The sequence below is a fragment of the Triturus cristatus genome, chromosome 1_2 (assembly GCF_964204655.1).
Source record: "Triturus cristatus chromosome 1_2, aTriCri1.1, whole genome shotgun sequence".
NCBI lineage: Eukaryota > Metazoa > Chordata > Amphibia > Caudata > Salamandridae > Triturus > Triturus cristatus.
In genome coordinates, this window is record NC_140580.1 from 1,135,255,702 (window position 1) to 1,135,272,189 (window position 16,488).

Sequence of the window (16,488 nt, forward strand, 5' to 3'; positions counted from 1 at the left end):
TCCAAGAGAGGATATGGCCACAGCAGCTACATTAACAACTTGCCATTTTTTAGCATAGGATGGGCACAATTCAGGACACGTGCCACCCAGCTCCATCTAGATAGATCATTGTTTGGCTGAAAAACATGGGGGTTAATAGCCGAACCCTAAACAATTTTACTGCTCATCATCCCTTTCCAAATGAGACAACTATATAATTGGGATTCCCCTGATAGATCTAATTATAGGGACCCAGTTTAGCAACCAACATTGACTTTTTTTTTGGGGTGGCATCAATTGATTAAACTGGGGTTCGGAGCTCTCCAAAACTGGCACAACATTAATCACCCTTTTTAAAAATGAAATCACAATTTTGCAGGGCCAAGTTTGTAATAACTAGTGAGATGAAGGTAATTCTAGAATATGGCCTCAATGCAGTTGAGTGAATAAACGCATTTTTAATAGCACTGATTTTTACCAACTTGGGGGCATATCAACAACACCCGGCGATAATTATCGCTGAGCGCACTTAGCGCTCGGATAATTATTGCCGGCTAGCGCCGATTTTTATCGCTGAGATTGCGTGCTATTAGCAACGCTTAGCTCATCAGCGATAAAAATCCTAGCGCTAACTGGCTAACGTGAGATTATCGCTGGAAACCCAGCGATAATCTCACGTTAGCTTGTTGATAGGGACTCACAAACGTAGCCATGATATCCTCCTTCCATAGGATATCATGGCTAAGTCAGTCCTGAAGCAGGTGTTAGGAAAGTAGCGATAACAGGTGTTATCGCTACTTTTCCTGACGCTATGCTTCATAGCGTGGGGCTTGATGATAGGAGAAATGTCGCTTAGCGACATTTCTCCTATCATGTCAGGTCAGAAACGCCCACTTTGCATCTCATTAGAGATGCAAAGCTGGGCGTTAGAAATCCCCATGCTAAAGTAAGGTTTCACGCGTTAGCGTGACCGTGCTAATATAGCGATAAAATTATCGCCGCTTTTCGGCCGAAAACGGCCGCTAAAGCTGCGATAATTTTTTATCGCCCCGTTGTAAATATGCCCCCTCTTTTGGGGAAAATATTTTTATTGAGTTTATAGCACATCACATCAAAGCAAAACTAACAATGCCGGCAGGTTTCACTCAGAGACAAGACAAATGTGATCAGTCAACACAATCACTGTACAGTTTGAAGCAATAACAGAAACAGCATACTCTTGCATGGCAATGCATCCTCCAAGAAAGGACTAAAAAGACACAGGAGTACAAGGAACACCAAATGGGGTTGGGCAAGCAATGTCATCCCCTCACCACACACCTCCCAAATGCAGACCTCTAGGGCCCCCATCAAAGATGGATAAAATAGGTAGAGCAATGAAAGAAAGAGTGCTAAGGACAATAAGGGGGTATTACTTGAGGCCGGACTCATCGCTCCAGTGCCCAAAGCCTGCTCGGAGTCTTCAAATGGAGAATCATCCATCAACACCATCAACACCAGTCCCCCTCGATCCACACAAGCCAAGAGAATGTTATCCCATGCAGGCAGTATCGGTATCTCACGGACTCCCCAAGCCTCTTCAGGGAAAAATGCCTCCTGCTCACAGTCTGCCCACCTACTCAGTTCCGACCACCAGCAATATGTTTTGGGCCCCCGGGTGGACTTCTAACTCATAGTCAGTTGCCTGTGGGTGAGGATCTAGGCCAGATCTAGAAATCTATTGGTAACTTTCCTAGCCGCTGAACATTCATGAAGGCCCAGTAAGCATAACGTTGGGCACAAGGGGAATTCCCTAACCGTGGCCCCCTGAACCACCTGAAGGACTGTCGTCAAATAGGGCTACAGGAGCAGGGAGGACCAGACCACATGAAAAGAATCCACGTCTCCAGTGGCATACCAGGGACACTCCGAGGTCGCATCTGGGAACATAGCATGCATGCTTCGCGAAGTCAGATAGGGGCGATGTAAGTGAAAGAATTGAATGAGTTTGAAGTGGGCATGTTGAAATACTTTAGGACAAGAGTCCAATATCTTGCTCTAGATGGAATCAGAGAGAGGCATCCTGAAGTCTGCCTCCCAACATGACCTAAGGGTCCAGAGAGCTGGCCCTATGCCCTCCAAAAGGCCCCATACAGTAATATGACCACTTTTGTTCGAATGAGGAAGCGACATAGGAAGTCATGCTCTGGACGTTCGGCAACTCCGGCACCCCACCACTCCTGTTTCTTATGAGTCAAAGCTCCATGAAGAATGAATTAGCCTGCCAGGATATCACAAAACTCCCGGAGGTCAGAGAAAGGGCACAGTTCTCTCCTGCAAAAAGATCTCCCAGGACATCAATCCCTGCCGCTGGCCACTCATGGAGACCCAACCATCTCCCCTGGCACCCTCGATGTCGTATTACCATAGAGGGAGTTCACGACTATACGGGGTCGAGACCGAGTTCAAAGTAAAGAAGGAGCTCAAACATAAGGTACTCTTCCGATGTCTGCACTCTAGATACTTGTGTAGGCTTCAGTAGGAAACCCAAGAGACAATCCGTAGTGGGAGAGCCACACTCAGCAGCTCCCACACCATCCCACAAAGAGGCCTGCCAACCGGTCACCAATTGAAGATGTGCCGCCAAATGGGGTCTAGGTCGGGTGCAGCTAAGCCTCCCTCACTCACTGGCTGGTGCAATTTCCAGAGGCCACATGAAAACGTGAGGAGCCTCAGTAAAGCGAAAGAAACAAACCATCAAGCTCCCGAAAGAATTTTTGAGGCCGCTGGGAGAGCAGCAAAGAAATAGAGAAGATGCACTGATAAAGGCAAGGTAGACCAGAAGGCAACGGAGCAACGCAACCCAGGCAGCACACATCCGAAATTCCCTGCATACAAGTCTGGGGAGTGGTAAACGGCAAATCCTAGACACTGAACAGTATCATGTTCCCATTGCAGAGTTGGAGCTGTGGAGATAGGGCCACATGGAGGAGCATCAAGGGATAAACACAGACTTATTCCAATTGACCTCGAGTTCCAAGTGGGTCCCAAAGTCCGACCAAGCCGAGACCGCTCCCAGGAGGAAGGTATCCCTCCCCTTAAGATATAACAACATATCATGCGCATACAGAGAGAGGCAAGTACAAGTAGAGGTAAATACTAAGGCCTTGATGGTATAGTCCCGGCGGCCCGGACAGACAAAAGGTTCGATGGCCAATGCAAATAAAAGAGCTGACAGGGGGCAACCCTGCCAAGTACCCGGCTCCACTGGAAAGGCCTCTGAGATCAAGGTTCCAGCCCAAATCTGAGCCAGAGGATCAGTGTAAACAACTTTGTCCATCGCACAAATGGTCGACCCAAGCCCATGCTAAGCATAGTCCCAACAGAGCGAATCGAACATCTTCCAAATATCTATCGAGACAAACAGTGCTTCTGGCAGGACGAATTCCCGATGGTCCAAGGCCAGAAACAATTGCCAAATATTAAGCATAGTGGTGCGCATAGGGATAAAGCCTATTTGGTCTGGATGAACGAGAGAACAAGTGAGGATTCAAGATCTTATAATCTGCATTGAGCTTGGAGAGGGGGTGCGATAGTAATCAAGAAGTGGCTCTTTATCTTTCTTGGGAAGTGACACAACAGCAGCCTCCCCAGGGAAGGGTGAACATGCTGTCTGGAGTCATTAACAAGCATTTGCAATGCAATAGGTCTCGCATTATAAAAGTGTGAGCAGTTGGCATTGCTAATAATAATGCAACATTAGCTATTGGCATTGTAAATGATAATGACATTTATTTATGTGTTTGTTTTATAAAATAGATAAAAAGGCATTGTCATGAACAATGCTAATAGCTTAAACTTTTGCAAATGCAAGACCTATTGCACTTGTTTCAGTACTGAAGGTTTTTTAAAGTTTTAGTCACTACTCAAAATGAAATCCAGTTTATCAGCGTTGCCAGTGCTCCTTTATGTTTAATGCCATAAATGAAACACAGTGTTCTAAGCAGATTGCTAAATAGCATCTCCAGCCCCGATCACAATGTCTCACTTCATGCTGGACAGTGGGCACCCTGTTTACATGCAGCGCCAAGTCGGGGTGAACTAATGCACAGGCTGAAGTCTGTCAGCCTCCGAGGCTCAAAGCATTCCTTGCAACAGTCCGCTGTGTCAAGGTATTGCTATGTGTACGGCACACACTCTGCAACAGCAAGTGGTTTCAAAGTTGAGGGTGACTTCCTAAACTTTCCCGAGGTGTTCATCGTGTTTGGTGACAGCCTATTTATGCTGACAGCCCAAAAAATTGTTTGTGGTTGTGTGTGTGTGTGGTTGTGTGTGTGTGTGGTTTTGTGCATGTGTGGTTGTGTGTGGTTGTGTGTGTGGTTATGTGGTTGTGTGTGTATGGTTGTGAGTGTGTGTGTGGTTGTGAGTGTGTGTGTGTGGTTGTGTGCGTGTGTGGTTGTGTGCGTGTGTGGTTGTGTGCGTGTGTGGTTGTGTGCATGTGTGGTTGTGTGTGTGTGTGGTTGTGTGTGTGTGGTTGTGTGTGTGTGGTTGTGTGTGTGTGGTTGTGTGTATGTGTGGTTGTGTGTGGTTGTGTGTGGTTTGGTGTGGTTGGGTGTGGTTGGGTGTGGTTGGGGGTGTGGTTGGGGGTGTGGTTGTGGTTGTGTTGTGGTTGTGTGTGTGTGATTGGTTGTGTATGGTTGTGTGTGTGTGGTTGTGTGGTTGGTTATGTGTGTGGTTGTGTGTGTGTGTGGTTGTGTGCGTGTGTGGTTGTGTGCGTGTGTGGTTGTGTGCGTGTGTGGTTGTGTGTGTGTGTGGTTGTGTGTGTGTGGTTGTGTGTGTGTGGTTGTGTGTGTGTGGTTGTGTGTATGTGTGGTTGTGTGTGGTTGTGTGTGGTTTGGTGTGGTTGGGTGTGGTTTGGTGTGGTTGGGTGTGGTTGGGGGTGTGGTTGGGGGTGTGGTTGTGGTTGTGTTGTGGTTGTGTGTGTGTGATTGGTTGTGTATGGTTGAGTGTGTGTGGTTGTGTGGTTGGTTATGTGTGTGGTTGTGTGTGTGGTTGTGTGTGTGGTGTTGTGGTTGGTTGTGTGGTTGGTTGTGTGTGTGGTTGTGTGTGTATGTGTTGTGTATGTGTGGTTGTGTGAGTGTGTGTGGTTGATTGAGTGTGTGTGTTTGTGTGTGTGGTTGTATGTATGGTTGTGTGCATGGTTGTGTGCGTGGTTGTGTGCTTGGTTGTGTGTGTGTTGTTGTGTGTGTGTTGTGTGTTAGTTTGTGTGTTGTGTGGTTGTTTGTGTGATTGTGTGTGTGTTGTTGTGTGGTTGTGTGTGTGTGGTTGTGTGTGTGGTTGTGTGTGTGTTTGAGGTTGTGTTTAAGATTGTGTGTGTGTGGTTGTGTGTGTGTGTGTGGTTGTGTGTGTGTTTGGTTGTGTGTGTGATTGTGGTTGTGTGTGTGTGTGTGTGTGGTTGGGTGGGTGTGGGTGTGTGTGTGGTTGTGTGTGGTTGTGTGCGTGGTTGTGTGCGTGGTTGTGTGCGTGGTTGTGTGTGTGGTTGTGTGTGTGGTTGCCACTGGTTGTGTGTGTGGTTGTGTGTGTGGTTGTGTGTGTGTGGTTGGTTGTGGTTGGTTGTGGTTGGTTGTGTGTCTTGACCTTATTCTGGAGGACCATACTATGGTTAAGTGTTTCGTGGCAGCTAAAGATCTGGTAACTTACACAAACATTATGGGATGTAATACTTAACAAATTGCACTATTTTTACCAGACCTCTGCAGAATGGAAAGTAAATAGGACTGGGAACTTGGTGTGGTGAGATGATAGCACCAGCCAAAAGCGCATAATTAGAAATTATGCCTATTTGACTTGTCACTTATGCAGATTTTTGGGACTGGTGATATTTCAAGAGTATATAAAGTGCCACATGATAGTTAATAGCAAAAATGATCAATAGGTGAGGTGTCACAGTAGATTTTAACCGCAGATGCACCCCAAATGGTGACATGCATGTTTAGCCTAGATGTACCTAAAAGACTTTATAAGACTAGAAAAGAGCTTTTAAGAGCTCAGACCTATCTAGAGGGTGTGGTAAAGCCAAGTGTACTCTTCATTGCATTGGGTTCTAGGTGGCGTAGGCATTTGTATTTGTTTGCCGTTTGTTGGAGTAAGGTGTTGAGGTGTAGTGTCTGCAAGCCAAGTGGATGTGTGTATAAGCTAGTTGCCACAATATGCTATGCATTGCTTTCTATACGGATTTAAAGTGTGCCAGTGTATGAATGACTTGCAGAAGTATATTAAGAATGCAGAAATAGGATTCAGTGCAGGGTGCAGTGAGTGTGTGTGTGTCAGTGTGCTATGGACAGTGCTTCAGATCAGGGACATCTTAAGGATTTTGGGGGCCCTGGGCCAAACATATTTTGGGGGCCCCTGTTCATAACAACTTTGAATTTATGTTCCAATTTGGGCCCCTGTTTCCCACACAGTTTCCGCTTCCTCAGCTGTGTTAGTGATCCAGTTTTCATCATAGGCATTAGCCTACATATTCCCGATGCAAACAGATGCGCGCAGCTGACAGTGATAGGACTTAGTGTTTCCTGCCATGCTACTATGTTTTTAATACTTTTAAAATTGTATATGTGTGTCTTAATTACTCTGTGCTCTTTAACAATTTCTCCTACCTATGCGCACTTGCACTTTACTTGATTCTGCTTGCTTACACCTCCTTGTCTGCTTCAATTCGCATCTCGCTTTTCTTCCAGTCCTGGTCCGCCACGGCTGATACGCCGATTGTGCGGAGGGCTGGGGCTACTATCGGGCTCCACACTACTGCCCACTCAGTTTCCACTTCCTCAGCTGTGTTAGCGATCCAGTTTGCATCATTGGTATTAGCCTATATATTCCCGATGCAAAAGGACGCGCGCAGCGGGCGCGCCGATGGCGCACCAAAGGCAAGCCCGTCTGCGCCTGGAGGCGTTCCGGATGCGTCCAGCGCCGGCCATGCTGCCCAGTTCCCCTCCAGTGAGTTTCTTCCACTATGTTACAATAGGGAAAAACTGCTTAGCCTTAGGCGGCTACCATTATGTCAGTGTACAGCGGCTGATCTGAGCTTGGAGGTAGACTTTTGATGCAATAAGTGCAACTTGTCTCTCCTCCAGCCCAGGAAACTCATACCCAAGATCCTCCCACGCAACAATAAGTGTAAAAACAATAAGAAAACAGAGGACTTAAAGGCCATCCTTTAAAATTGGTGCTCTATGCAAAAGCATGAACCACACATTTATGGCCTACTTTTAGACGAACAGCCCGATCTTTTATTTCTCACTGAGACCTGGCTGTCTGAAGCCTCCAACCCTACTATCACCTCGGCCATCCCTACGGGTTATAAAATCCTTAGGAGGGACCGGCCAAGTGGGAAGGGGGTGGTGTCACCAAAATCTACAATAAAAAACTAGACTGCTCTCCCATCCTGATGGAAAACATCGAGGGTGCAGAGACCTTAGGCTTCTGCTGTACCTTACCCCCCCCCATCATAGCTAAGCTGGTTTTCTGATTTACAGACCTCCCAGTGCCATTGGAAATTGTATTAGTACGCTTAATACAGCCACCACCTCCCTAGCCTTAAAATACAACAACTGCCTTATTCTGGGAGGTTTCAATATACATATGGACAATGGAAAAGACCCTCAAAAATTTCCTTGTTGGAGACTCTGCAGGCCTGCAACATGTTTCCATCTATTTCTTCGGCCACCCATGAGAAGGGTCATACCCTAGATCAAATCTTTCACAACTTTGACATATCAGTAAGCCTACCTCTTCCCATTATCTGTTCTGACCACCTCCTCTTAAAATTTGTCATTCCCAACTCTGCCACAGCCACTCGGGCTAACGCAGGGCAGAGGGTCCCTAATTACAGGACGTTCCATAAAGTATCCATCCCGATGTTCGCAGACGCCCTCAGTCATTCCTCACCGGAGCTGTCTGGCTGCCCTGACTCGGACGCCCTCTCAATGGATTCATGGCTCCGAACCAACATTGATGCAGCGGTACTGGTTGTTTCGCGCTCCTCAAAGAGTTTGGCCCCACCAGCTCCATGATTTAACGATTCCCTCAGATCTAGCAAAAGAAATTGTAGAAAAATGGAACGGAAATGGCGTAAATCCTATCTACCTGAGGACAGGAAAGTGTATAAAGACAACTTAAAAGCTAATTACATTCTCGTGAAGGCAGCCAAGAAAAACTTATTTCAAACCAAGATAAAAAATGCCCAAAATAAGAGTAAGGAAATCTTTAGCATAGTCAAATCCTTTACCTCTCCGAAAGTCGGCACAAAGGAAGGGCCATGCAAGGAAGAATGGTCTAAGCAAATAGCTCAAATCTTCCACAAAAAGAGGTCTGTGATCCAACAAGCCTTCACTAACATCTCAGAGGAAGAACTGACCTTCTACCTTAGTTCTAATAGCAAATTTCACCTCTTGGATCCTTCATCTTTTACTAGTTTTCCCCGAGTTTGAGCTTGAAGAGTCACTGACCCTTCTCCAAAGCATTAAGTCTGGCTCTCCTACCGTCCCATGTCCAGCGAATATCCTGAACCTATTAGCTCCCACCATAAACCCCATGGTAAACCATCTCTTTAATGCTCCCCTCTCCTCAGACAACATGCTGAAATTATGGAAAAATGCTAAGATTCTTCCACTGATAAAAAAGGCTAATGCCAACCCGAAGGACCCTGCCAACTACAGGCCAATCTCCCTTCTTATGGCCCTCTCCAAAGTTTTAGAGAAGCATGTAAACAAGGTTCTCCAAAAACGCATTGAAAATGGGAAGCTCCTTCATGAGTCCCAATCCAGTTTTAGGGCTAACTACAGTACGGAATCTTCTCTGCTGGCAGTGACTGAATTTCTCAAGGGTAAGCTGGACCAGGGAGGCAAGGACGTATTGATACTGCTCGATCTGTCAGAGGCCTTCGATACGGTCCCACATGAGAGGCTCCTGGAGAGACTTGCAAACATCTGCCTGGGGGGACTGCCTGAACATGGATGTCTTCCTTCTTGGCAAATAGATCTCAGGACATCTGGCTCCCCCCTTTCTCATCCCCAGTTCCAGCCATGAATGTAGGTGTCCCTCAGGGCTCCATTCTCAGTCCTACCCTTTTTATTATACATCTATCCCCCGTGCATTTCTGGTAGAGGAAGAGGGCGCCAAAATTATTTCCTATGCTGATGACACTCAGCTGATTTTTACGTGTGAAAAAGGAACCGACTTTGACGGGGCAATGATTAGGTCTTGCCTCACAAAGGTTTTTAACTGGCTTAAGAAGTTGTTTTCTTTAGTAAACCAGAAACACCTGACAGGAGCACTTGGTGGCCAAAAGATCTGCCGTCCCCGCCCGCGAAAAAGGAAAAAGTCAAAAACTTAGGAATTGTCATAGACAAGACACTCTCCATGCGCTTTCAAATCCAAAATCTAACTGGCGCTTGCTTTGGCATACTCTGGATGCTAAAAAAATTCCTGCCACTGTTACCGCTTGAGGGCAGAAAGATTGCGGTGCAGGCTCTGATGACATCAAAGCTTGACTATGTCAACAGCTTGTACTTCGGTCTTCCCAAATCCCTTATTCAGTGCCTAAAACGCGGCGGCCAGAGCCATCCTGAGACCTAAACCCAGATCTAGTATGACACCTATTCTTAAGTCTCTACACTGGCTCCGCATAAAAGAACGGATCGACTTCAAAGCGATGACCATCTTCTTTAAAGCTTTCCACGGCTTAGAAGCCAGCTACCTAAATAAGCGAGTTAATCTCTACACAACATCTAGACCCCTAAGATCTTCCAATGCCAACCTGGCCATCGTGCCTAAAATATGCCCTGCCCGCACTTGAGGCAGATCCCTCTGCTTTCTAGGCGCAAAATTGTGGACTAGCCTTCCTGAATCTCTGAGACTAACCACAGACCTACACTCTTTCAGGAAGGACCTTTACACATGCTTTCCTCCCGCTGTCACGTGCCAGGACACTCTAGTCTGAGTAGCTGCGCTCTTTGATAAATACACTATTTCATTTCATTAGGTCCCTGACATTGCAAAGGAACACTCGTTCAAATTCTAAGGGCCTTTTATGCTGCTGGTGCGCCATGTTTTGTGACGCACTGGCAGCGTAAAAAAATGTGCCATGTTGCGCCCTATTTACAAAGTGACGCATCTAGGCAGATGCGTCACTTTGTAAACCCCTGCACCACATTATACCTGCAACAGGTATAATGTATGCAGGGTGGGTGTTGCCCCGCAAAAAGCCTCGTAGAAGTGGCGCATTGAAACCTATGAGAACTCAGTGCGCCACTTCTAGGACGCCAATGTGTCAATATCTTACACCTGCCTCACAGCAGGTGTAAGACTGATGCAGGGCCTTTCACATGGGGACACATTACTGGAGCTGCGTCTATTTTCAGACACACCCCAGCAATGCATCACTTGTGCGCCTACAAATACGTCGGATATACTGCTGTATCTGTAACTCCTTGCAACATGATGCGTCATACAGTAAATATGACGCATCCATCATGTTGCAAGGAGGGCGCGCTAAGAAGTGACGCATCCCTGTTTTCACACAGCGATGCATCACTTCTCATAAATAAAGCCCTAAATCTGTTTACATCTAATACTCAGGGATAGTTATGTGTGTTTTCAATATTGTAACACAGCAGCAGCTCACCAATATTACTGCAAATAATCTCTGTGATGCCCTCCCATTTCTTATATGTTAGGCCTTGTTTTGATCTTAAAGAAAATTCTTTCATGTATATTGCATGAAACATAAACACAACATTTCTCTGCAAAATGGCTGTACTAGACTCTCACACATCAGGTACATAAAAATAAATTAAAGGAAAACCGTATTTAAAACAATCTGTTTGAGAAATACTCAAGGTCATTAGGGCAAAACTCTGGAGAACATAGCTGACTCTGTCAGGGGGCCCCCTGAAAGGGTGGGGCCCTGGGCCAGAGCCCACTTTGCCCATGCATTAAAACGTCTCTGCTTCAGATGTGTCAGTCTGATGGTTCAAGAGAACGAACAGTGGGGCTCTTGGGGGCATATCAGCAACAGACGGCGATAAATATCGCAAAGCGCGCTTAGCGCTTTTATATTTATCGCTGCCTATCGCTGTAATTTATCGCCTGGATAACGCGTTATTAACAACGCGTTACTCCAGGGCGATAAATTTTACATCAAAAGTGGCGTTATGCGGGAATATCGCTGGTAAACCAGCGATATTCCCACAGCGATAGAAGAAACCTTGATGATAGGGAGATGTGGATTCAGCCACTGAATCCACCTCCCATGTCATAGATAGGGTAGTCATGAAAATTAGCAGATGTAAAATACCGGCGATAACAGTGGTTAACGCTGTATTTTACATCGCTAAGGGTGTCCTGGGCCGTATTGTAAATACGGAGTAGGGCAGTTAAAGATCATTTTCCCTTAGTTTTTGCAGGGAACGCCTACTTTGCATCTCATTGGAGATGCAAAGTGAGGCGTGAACTAAACAGGAGCTGATTCAAGGAAACACGCGATAGCGTGCCCTTGTAAATAATGCGATAAAATTATCGCCGCTTTTCGGCCGAAAACGGCCGCAAAAGCGGCGATAATTTTGTATCGCCTCGTTGTTAATATGCCCCCAAGTGTGTTGGTTTCACAACGGTAGTTTCTTAGAAATCTGATTTGGGTGCTACACAAATGTGTATCTGTTTATTTTGTTAATAAATAACAGAAATTAGTGCTTCTCCGGAGCACTATTTGTAGAGCTTCCTTGCGGCCATTTCGGACGTCTTAACACATGGATACATTTTCAAAAGTAAAGGGGGAGAGCACGCATATAATGTGCTTATTCACAAGCAGTGAATGCTACAGAATTCGCACAGGCCTCCTTTATTGCCATAATCACTCTTCCTTATCAGCCCTATCAGTGCCCACATGCAACAGTCAGACGTTTAGGCTCATGTTTTGTTTCAGGGAAATTCTTGCAGCTGAAAACAGAGTACACATCTAGCATTTGATTGAAATGGCTCCCGTGAAACATCCATGGAGAGGGCTACAACAATAAAACCTGGTAGAGAGCTTTATCTACTGACCAGACTGGACTTGCATTTATTTTATTTTCAGCTATGAGGCATGTCTGTGGCCTGTTATCTTGGTGCCAAGTCTGATTCCGGGGCGAAGTGCACGCAATTTCTGTGGAAAAACGGCGCCCCCTTTAAATCGGCTTCTCTGTGCTGTGGACTGAGGGAAGAGTTGGATGTGCTGAGCTGGGAGTGAGCAGAGAGTGTTTCCAAGGGTCAGTGATCGGGACTGGCCAGAAACAGAACCGTTCTTGTAATTTGAAGTGCGCCCGAGTTTTTATTTATAAAGCTTTATATAGCGCTGGCGAGACCCGTGGGTATCAGAGCGCTTTGCAAACAAATAAAAGAGGGTGCGAAATGAAAGCACAAGGACAGACGAAAACTCAAGCAAATGTTACACTTTAAATGTACTCGTGCTGCCTTTCACCATCACATTTCCCTAACTACGAAAGAGAAGAAAACAAAACAAGTGTATAACAAGCAATGGCCGAATGTGAAAGTAATTAGGCCTAATAAATAATTTGACTCAGGTACGGTCACTGCATTAAAACGTTGGAAGAAACGTCCATTATAGCACCTTAACTAGCTCAGAACAAAACATTCTTCAGTCACACGCCCTGCATTCTTTCCATTAGGAAAAGCCCTCTCCCCGTCTCCCCCTGAAAGAAGGAAAACACGCAGGAAGATCGGCAAGAATGTGAAAAGAAAAGCATCAGATAGATCATCTTCCTCAACTCACAAACCAACAAATAAATAAGCTGCGAGGGGTTAGGGACGGAAAGCGATGCTATTCTGAAATGTCCAGGCTGCAGGAAAGCAAGGCTCCACTTGCAAAATAAAACAAGTTATCAATATCATGGGGCCACTCTGCAGCTCAGCGCGCATGCTCACCCACACACAACAAGCATTTACAATGCAATGGTCTCGGCATTGGTAAAGTTAGAGCTATTGGCATTGCTCATGACATTATTTTTGTTTATGTTTTTGTTTTTAAAACATTTAAAGAAACGGCATTGTCATGAGCAATGCCAATAGCTCTAACTTTAACAATGCCGAGACCGTTGCATTGTAAATGCTTGTTTTTACTGTTAAGGCACGATTTAACGCAAAGGAAATCCAATAGCAATATACGTAATCATGCTGACATCAGTGTCCTTGATTCGCTGTTCATCTGGTGTCTGCTGATTGCTGTTAACTGCCTTTGCCATTTCTGTTTCCATGGCACTATTTAGCATCCTGAACAAGAAAAGCTCTCCCCTTGTTTGCCTTTCACATTCACTAAGCTGGCTGCTCTAATCTTGGAAGGCCTTAGCACATCACTGGTAACGCCATTGCCAAGAATGGTTTGAAGGAGCCGTGCAGTGTTTTTAAAGAGGGTAAATGTCCACACCATTTCTCTAAAGTGATCATCATAAATCCAATTAATGCTCCTACATATGGGCTTGCAAATCCGTGATGTCTCCGACGCATCAATGAGGAAATGCGCCTGTTTTGCTTGCCCTCAGGTTTTATTGTTTGGCAAGGCAATACAAAAGATAAAATCGAAAAAAACTCAAGAGCACTCGTCAATGAAACAAAAGGTGCGAGCCACGCATATTGTAAACATTACGCGCGCAACCATTGCATATGTGCATTATTGCTTGGCTTTTCTGTTGTTTGAGGAACACACCGCTCTGCCTAACACTTTTCATAACTAGTTGATCTGGCAAATTCCAGACATAAGAGAGAGACATCAGGGCATATTATGTTTTCAGGCCATGTAAATTAAGTTATTGGCAGCATCGAAGAAGCCCTGCACCCTCCCAGTTCCACCAAGAGAAGGATGGCGGCGCTTTACTAACCTACACTTTTCTGTTCAGTGTTGCAGGAGTCACGGCATCGACAGAAGTAGGAAAAGGCCACGCCTCCTGTGCATGCGTGTTAAGCAAATAAATTAAAGAACAGCGTCACATGATCTGCGTGTGGCAGCAGCAAGCAGCACCCACCTCTCACTGCACACAGTTCACCTCCTTGTGTGTCTCGGTCCCGCTTGCGCTCTTTTCCGTTTAGGTCCTGTTAAATTTGTAGAGCCAGAAACGTCATGTTGCCACCGCTGCTTCCCCCACCCCTTGCTTGGGAGCCTCGCTGTGACCTGCAGCTGGAGAAAACCAGCACGGCTGAAGCGGACCGGGCTTGAGCAATTAAGTAAATAAACATGCGCTGCCGAAGCTGACCGCGATGACAACGTTTTTGTGTTTTTTTCGTACACTGAAGAGGACACCACCGCGATGACAACGTTTTTGTGTGTGTTTAAACCAGCACGGCCGAAGCGGACCGGGCTTGTGCAATTAAGTAAATAAACATGCGCTGCCGAAGCTGACCGCGATGACAAAGTTTTTGTGTTTTTTTCGTACAGTGAAGAGGACACCACCGCGATGACAACGTTTTTGTGTGTGTTTTTTTTTTTTTAGGCAAGGCAGCAGGCAGCACTCGTACAGTGAAGAGGACACCGGAAGACACCACCGCCTTTCTCCGAGAAATGCCTCGGAGAAAGGCAGCGTCCTTTTCGGATTCGGGGGCGTGTTTTGCTGCTGTCTCCTCCCTGAGACTTTTCGCAAAAAACACGCCCCTGGATCCGAAAAGGACGGGGCTTCAACGGAGTGACTGGACCTCTTCTCCAGTGGCTGGCCAGCATTTACGAGGCCAGCCAATGGAGAACAGGGCAGAAGAGGGGCGGGTGCAAGCCCCTCTTCTCCCAAGTCATTAAATCTCCGGACTTCCGGTCTGCCGACCGGATGGTCCCGAGACCTAAAAACGTTGTTCCTATGGCTAGCACAAGCTCTCGCCTCACACGCCATACACCCCTCGTCTACACATCAAACAGATTCGCGCCTCTGGTTGCCCCTCCTGCAGCGCACAGTCTTTCGCACGCTATCGCCACAGGCACATTGCTCCCAGAGAGACACCACATGGTACCGCCCCCCCCCCTCCTCGCGCACACATCCTCTCTCTCTATTGCATTGCAAATTCTTGTTAAGAAAGAGCAGTTTATGGCAATTGATTCATTTTTCAAGCCTAGCTCTAGGCGTAGTTGGGCCTCAATGTATAGTTTGGCGATTTGTATATAGCCCGATATGTTTAGCAATAAGCAGGCCGAGCAGCGTTGCCACCTTTGTTCCTACCAATAGTTCGCAGCTATAAAAGATAGATGAGAGTAGCTTTCCTGCTATGGCCTTGTGGAGAGGCCCCAACATTTATTCTTATAAGGATTTCGACAGGGTGTTACAGCCAAAAGTTAGGGAGGTAGCTTTTTGGATTTCATTTTATCCATGTGTGCAGAGAAAGTACCTCTTTTGTCGAAAGATATCCAGAAGTATTTGTATTTTGGTTCGACTGGTTATTTGATCCCTTCTTACCATCTAGGCACTTGGGGGCATATTAACAATGAGGCGATACAAAATTATCGCCGCTTTTGCGGCCGTTTTCGGCCGAAAAGCGGCGATAATTTTATCGCATTATTTACAAGGGCACGCTATCGCGTGTTTCCTTGAATCAGCTCCTGTTTAGTTCACGCCTCACTTTGCATCTCCAATGAGATGCAAAGTAGGCGTTCCCTGCAAAAACTAAGGGAAAATGATCTTTAACTGCCCTACTCCGTTTTTACAATACGGCCCAGGACACCCTTAGCAATGTAAAATACAGCGTTAACCACTGTTATCGCCGGTATTTTACATCTGCTAATTTTCATGACTACCCTATCTATGACATGGGAGGTGGATTCAGTGGCTGAATCCACATCTCCCTATCATCAAGGTTTCTTCTATCGCTGTGGGAATATCGCTGGTTTACCAGCGATATTCCCGCATAACGCCACTTTTGATGTAAAATTTATCGCCCTGGAGTAACGCGTTGTTAATAACGCGTTATCCAGGCGATAAATTACAGCGATAGGCAGTGATAAATATAAAAGCGCTAAGCGCGCTTTGCGATATTTATCGCCGTCTGTTGCTGATATGCCCCCAGGTCTTTTAGTTTTCTTGCTGAACTTCACCACTTTGGTTTTTTTAAAAAGAATTTCTAGTTTGTGCCACTCAGTGAAGATTGAGAGGGTGTCTAGGAGCCGTTGTAGGCTTGCAGGGGTCATAGCCAACAAACTTAGGTCACCTGCATATAACATGTGAGTAAGGCGGTGGTCTTGTTTGGAGGTCTCCTATTAATTCTCTTAGGGGCATATTATTAAGAAACGGCGTTAAAATTATCGCCGTTTTAGCGGCAGAAAACTGCCGCTAAAGCGGCGATAATGGGCTTGATAATATGCTGCAGAGAATTCCAATAGAAGCCCATGTTCCGGTGTGAACATGGGCTTCAATTGGAATTCCATAGAGCATATTATCAAGCCCATTATCGCCGCTTTAGCGGCAGGTCTGCCGCTAAAGCGGCGATAATGTTAACGCCATG

The 16,488-nt window shown here is 46.0% G+C and overlaps 1 long non-coding RNA gene across 2 annotated transcripts in view; it reads right to left on the reverse strand.

Annotated features, from left to right (window-relative positions):
• The window catches only part of LOC146868824 (uncharacterized), a 154,976-nt gene extending 140,594 nt beyond the window's left edge, over window positions 1–14,382 (reverse strand). Inside the window, exon 1 of one of the 2 annotated variants that reach the window (XR_014965010.1) lies at window positions 14,037–14,382. This is a non-coding gene — a long non-coding RNA (uncharacterized LOC146868824). Of the gene's footprint in view, window positions 1–13,892; window positions 13,954–14,036 lie in introns of those variants that run through there. The other variant, XR_014965004.1, reaches the window with a different exon arrangement.
• Window positions 14,383–16,488: the final 2,106 nt, after the last annotated feature.